We start from the raw sequence: 6000 nt of genomic DNA on the forward strand, positions 1-6000 counted from the left end.
CCGTTCTCCTCTATTTATCTGTCTGAATGAGCTTTTATCTATGTTAAAAAAGGCATATAATATTTACAATGATTAAAGGAAAACAAACGACCGGAGGTATAACTCACTAAGATTCTCGACGCTACTTTAGACAATTATAGTCTTAATAACATTTATAAAAAATCATTTTCAATTTTTTATCACTTCCTGTGACGACCGGAAATGACAGCTCACGCATTCTACCCTGTATCTGTTGCCCAATCTTCACAAGTTTAGTGTCTTGATCTGTTACATTTTAAGAAATTTCGTAATGTTAAGTTCTCATTTTGAGGACAAGAAATCACGTGACCGGGAGTAAATTTTAAAAAAGATATTTGAGGTTACTCAAGACTTTTGCAGTCTGAATAACATGTCCTAAAATCATTCCAAATACTCTTTTTATAAAAGATGTTTCTGGGATAGTATGATACTAAATTTATGCAGTTTTTTCTCTCATGACCCGAAGTTGTCGCTTTTGTTTTCACATGGACTGACATATTTCGAAATTACAAATAAGATGCTATAATGTAATATTAAGAAAGATTCCACAAAGAAAAGTTGAATTTTTTGATATATTTGATCACTTACTGTGACAACCGGAAGTGACTGCGGACGATGTTAACTCAAACCGATTTGTCTACTCAGCATGATCTACCATTCCTATTCCTTTGGTGTCTTTATCTCTTACCGTTTACGATAAATTCTTAGTTTGAGGACAAAAATCACGCGACCGGAAGTGAATTTTACAGAGATATTTGAGGCATCTGTAGATATATGGAATCTGAATAACATACCCAAAAACCGTTACAAACACTTTATCTATAAAAAATATATATTAGAAAGAAAAATACTTAAATTATGTAGTTTTTCCTCTTATAACTGGAAGTTGTCTTTTTTGTTTCCTGTGGGACTGATATATTCTGAAACTACAAGTAAGATGCTATAATGTGATGCAATAAACGTTCCATAAAAGAAAAGTTGAAATTTTCGATTTCTTAGACCACTTCCTGTGACAACCGGAATTGACGGCAGACAATGTAAACCAAAATAGTTTTTCCTACTCATCAAGATCTACCATTTCTATAAGTTTGGTGTCTTTATCTATTACCGTTAACGAGATGTAGCTATAATAACTTCTCATTTTGAGGACAGGAAATAACGCGACCTGAAGTGAATTTTAGAAAGATATTTGACGTTACTGTAGTCATTTTGCAGTCTGAATAACATATCTTAAAATCATTACATATACTTTATCTTTAAAAAATATTTATGGGAAAGAAAAATACTGAAAATATGCAGTTTTTCTCTAATAACCGGAAGTTGTCGTTTTTATTTCCGGTGAGACCAACATATTTCGAAACTACGAATAAGGTGCTTTATTGTGATGCAAAAAAGTTGCAAAAAAGAAAAAGTTGAAATTTTCGTTTTTTTTATCACTTCCTGTGACGACCGGAAGTGACGCCGGACAATGTGAACCCAATTGGTTTTGCCTACTTATCAAGGTTATTACTCATATAAGTTTGGTGTCTTAATCTTTGACCGTTTCTGAGATATGACTTTACTTTTTTGAAAAAAAGCGGAAATCGGACATATCTGACGACCGGAAGTGAAATTTGAAAAACTGAAAACTGCATTTGAAAGATATTTTTACTCTCTATCATCTCTGAAAATTTCATGAGAATCCGTCCAGACATTTCTGAGAAATCATCAAAAAAAAGGGGGGAATTAATACAAAGAAACAGTAGAATCACTATAAGGTCTTCCGTCTGAAACGGAAGACCTTAAAGATAATAATAATAACTAGATGCGATCTCGTTGCAAGCAACGAGTAGGTCCTCTGTCCGATATCTGATGGAATAAGACCTGTGTTGGGATAATTCCACTGATAGGATAAAAAATGTCAAAAAGGCACAAGAATTCTTCAAAATATGTTTAGAAACACAAAAAAATGTAGGATCTATCAATTCCAATTAACTTCCGGTTCTACTTCTTCACTTCCGGTGCGACCGTATGTGCTCAAAACTACTTTCAACTCTACGTCAAGCATGCAGTAATCATCCCTGAAAGTTTCGATGGAAAATACTCATTTTTAGACAACTTCCGGTTTGAGAGAACCGTACTTCCGGCGGAAATATTAAGATGCTACGCATTCTTTAAATCTCTGTAATGAACAATTGCATTCATTAGAAAATGAAAAAAAATCGCTATACATGTACATGTATTGAAATTACATGTACATGTACTTCCGGTTTACAACGGAAGTGTCGACGGAAAAAATGAACAAATTGAAAGTATGCATTTTGTTGGGAACATTATTTTGACCCTCTTTTGTTCAATATTGCTTATCAAAATATTCACGCTTTTCGAGATATAAAGCGTCAAAGATTTAGCATTCCAGCCCCCTATGACCCTTTATTACGTAACATATGATCAAATTTTTAGCATATATTGTTGCAAATAGTTAAGTTGAATATCTTTGCTTCAGTAATGTATCACAAAATATTGATCATTAAAGAGTAGAAGACGAGAGACTTTTGGCCCCTCTATGCCACTAATTTAAAGAGCTAACCCCATTTTCTTCATATCAAATGAAAGGTCTTACTATATTGCACATTTTTTATTATAATTTGTATGTCTGAACAAAATATTAACCAGTAAAAAGATATAAAAGAAAACGTATCAATTTTTGCGAGATGCATATGAGCCTATTTTTCGAGCCCAGGCGAGCGTCGATGCCTTTTTACCTGGAAAGCTCTATATGCAAAATGTCACTTCTACCTTCACTGAAAATCTCAAGTCGATATCTTCGGTCGTTAAGGAGGAGATCTCAGGACAAGTCGACCCTCTAAAAATCAGAAAATCGTCCATATCTCATGACCGGAAGTGACGTCATCAACGACGAAAAGTTCAGATGAATATCTATCAGATCTGAAAGTTTGGTGAAAATCGGGCGAGCCGTTTCCGAGAAATCGCGTGCACAAAATCGGTAAGAAAAAAATAATAACTAGATGAGATCTCGTTGCGAGCAACGAGTAGGTCTTCCGTTGAATTTCTAGATAAGATGAGATGTGATTTTGACTGACATAATCGTTAAAAGCGAATGACTTTAAGTTTTTCTTCATTAAATTTAAAGTTTCTCATTTTTATCAGGGTATTCTGAACATCTTTTGTTCAATAAGGCTTATAAAAATACTCCCCCTTTTTGATAGGTAAAGCATAAAAAATACAGCATTTTGTCCCTTGCAAACCCTAATTACGTAACATATGATCAAAATGTTATCATATATCGATGAAAATCGTTTAGATGAATACTTTTGCCCCAGTAATGTATAACAAAATATTGGTCATTAAAAAGTTATAGATAAAAAATTTTTGGCCACTCTGAGCCCCTTTTTTGAGGAGTCAGCCCCTTTTTCTTGATATCAAATGAAAGGTCTTATGAATTTGAAGATTTTTTGTTCAACACTTATTCAGAGATTTCTATTCGTTGTGGAGATATGCTAAATGGAAATATTTAATGGCCACTCCTACAAGTCCTTAATGGGACCGTTTTACAAAAATTCAAAGTATGAATATTGTTTAGAACATTATTCTGACCATCTTTTGTTCAATATTGCTTATCAACATATTCTGCATTTTCGAGATATAAAGCATCAAAGATTTGATATTCTGGCCCCTTCTGACCCCTAATTAAGTAACATATGATCAAAATTGTATCATATATTGTTGCAAATAGTTAAGATAAATACTTTTGCTTCAGTAATGTATAACAGAATATTGATCATTAGAGAGTTATAGATAAAAGACTTTTGGCCCCTCTGAGCCCTTAATTTTAGGGGTCAGCCCCTTTTTCTTGATATCAAATGAAAGGTCTTATGATTTTAAAGATTTTTTGTTTAACACTTATACAGAGATTTCTATTCGTTGTGGAGCTATGCTAAACGGAAATATTTAGGGGCCACTCCTACAAGTCCTTAATGGGGCCGTTTTACAAAAATTCAAAGTATGCATATTGTTTAGAACATTATTCTGGCCATTTTTTGTTCAATATTGCTTATCAAAATATTCCCCATTTTTGAGATATAAAGCGTCAAATATTTGATATTCTGGCCCCTCGATACCCCAAATTACGCAAGATATGCTTAAATGTTTATAATATATTGTTCCAAATGGTCTGAAATTAACAAATATCGAAAAATCAAGCAGAAGAAATGATAAAATTTTTTGGTCACATGGGGGATCGAACCCGGGTCGGCTGCGTGACAATCCAACGCGCTAACCATTTAGCCATTGGGATCGCCGCTTCGCGTTTTCAAATGCAAATATCTCGAGATTGGCTTTTTCGATTTTCAAACAAATTACATATTTCGCTTCTGCAAAAGGGTCTCTATTCAAATCAAAAACAAAAATATTAAAAAAGAAAAGTTGAAAAATTGCGTTTTTTAAATTCGCTTCCGGTAGCGACCGGAAGTACTGACGACGCACGAAAAGGCGATTCTGCAACGCTATAAATCATGAACTATCATCTCCAATTAATCTTCAGTTCATATCTTAAGCAGTTTTCGCTACTAAATCAAGACAAAATTGCATTTTAAAATCAGAAAATTGTCCATATCTCACGACCGGAAGTGACGTCATCATCAAAAAAAATTTCCAATAAGGTTCAGATCAGTACCTATCAGATATGAAAGTTTCATGAGAATCGGCCTAGTAGTTTACGAGAAATCGCGTGCACAAAATCGGTTGGAAGAATAATAATAATAACTAGATGAGATCTCGTTGCGAGCAACGAGTAGGTCTTCCGTTGAATTTCTCGATAAGATGAGATGTGATTTTGACTGAGATATTCGTTAAAAGAGAATGACATTAAGTTTTCCTTCAATGAATTTAAAGTTTCTCATTTTTATCACGATTTTCTGAACATCTTTTGTTCAATATGGCTTATAAAAATACCCCCTCCTTTCAAGACGTAAAGCATGACAAAAAATAGCATTTTGGCCGCATTGCGACCCCTTATTACGTAAGATATGGCCAAAATTTTATATTATATTGTTGCAAGTCGTTAAGATGTATATCTTTGCTTCTGTAATGTATCACAAAATATTGATCATTAAAGAGGTACAGATGCAAGACTTTTGGCCCCTTTAAGCCCCTATTTTAAGGTGTCAGCCCCTTTTTCTTGATATCAAATGAAAGGTCTTGTAATTTCAAAGACTTTTTGTTCAACACCTATTCAGAGATTTCTTTTCGTTGTGGAGATATGCTTCATATAGATATTTAGGGGCCACCCCTACAAGTCCTTAATGGGGCCATTTTTCAAAAATTCAAAGTATGCATATTGTTTAGAATATTATTCTGACCATCTTTTGTTCAATATTGCTTATCAAAATATTCCCCATTTTCAAGATATGAATCGTCAAATATTTAGCATTCTGGCCCTTTGTGACCCCTAATTACGTAACATATGATCCAAATTCTATCATATATTGTTGCATATTGTTAAGATGAATACCTTTGCTTCTATAATGTATCACAAAATATTGATCATTTAAGAGTTAAAGATGAAAGACTTTTGGCCCCTCTGAGCCCCTAATTTGAGGGGTCAGCCCCTTTTTCTTGATATCAAATGAAAGGTCTTGTGATTTCAAAGACTTTTTGTTCAACACCTATTCAGAGATTTCTTTTCATTGTGGAGATATGATTCATATAAATATTTAGGGGCCACCCCTACAAGTCCTTAATGGGGCCATTTTACAAAAATTCAAAGTATGCATATTGTTGAGAACATTATTCTGACCAACTTTTGTTCAATATTGCTTATCAAAATATTCCCCCTTTTTGAGATATAAAGCGTCAAAGATCTGACATTCTGGCCCCTTGTGACCCCTAATTACGTAACACATGATCCAAGTTGTATCATATATTGTTGCAAATCGTTAAGATGAATACCTTTGCTTCTGCAATGTATTACAAAATATTAAT

Source organism: Saccostrea cucullata, unplaced genomic scaffold, assembly GCF_032062105.1.
Source record: "Saccostrea cucullata isolate Sc308-1 unplaced genomic scaffold, CSIRO_AGI_Scuc_v1 ctg872, whole genome shotgun sequence".
Classification (NCBI taxonomy): domain Eukaryota; kingdom Metazoa; phylum Mollusca; class Bivalvia; order Ostreida; family Ostreidae; genus Saccostrea; species Saccostrea cuccullata.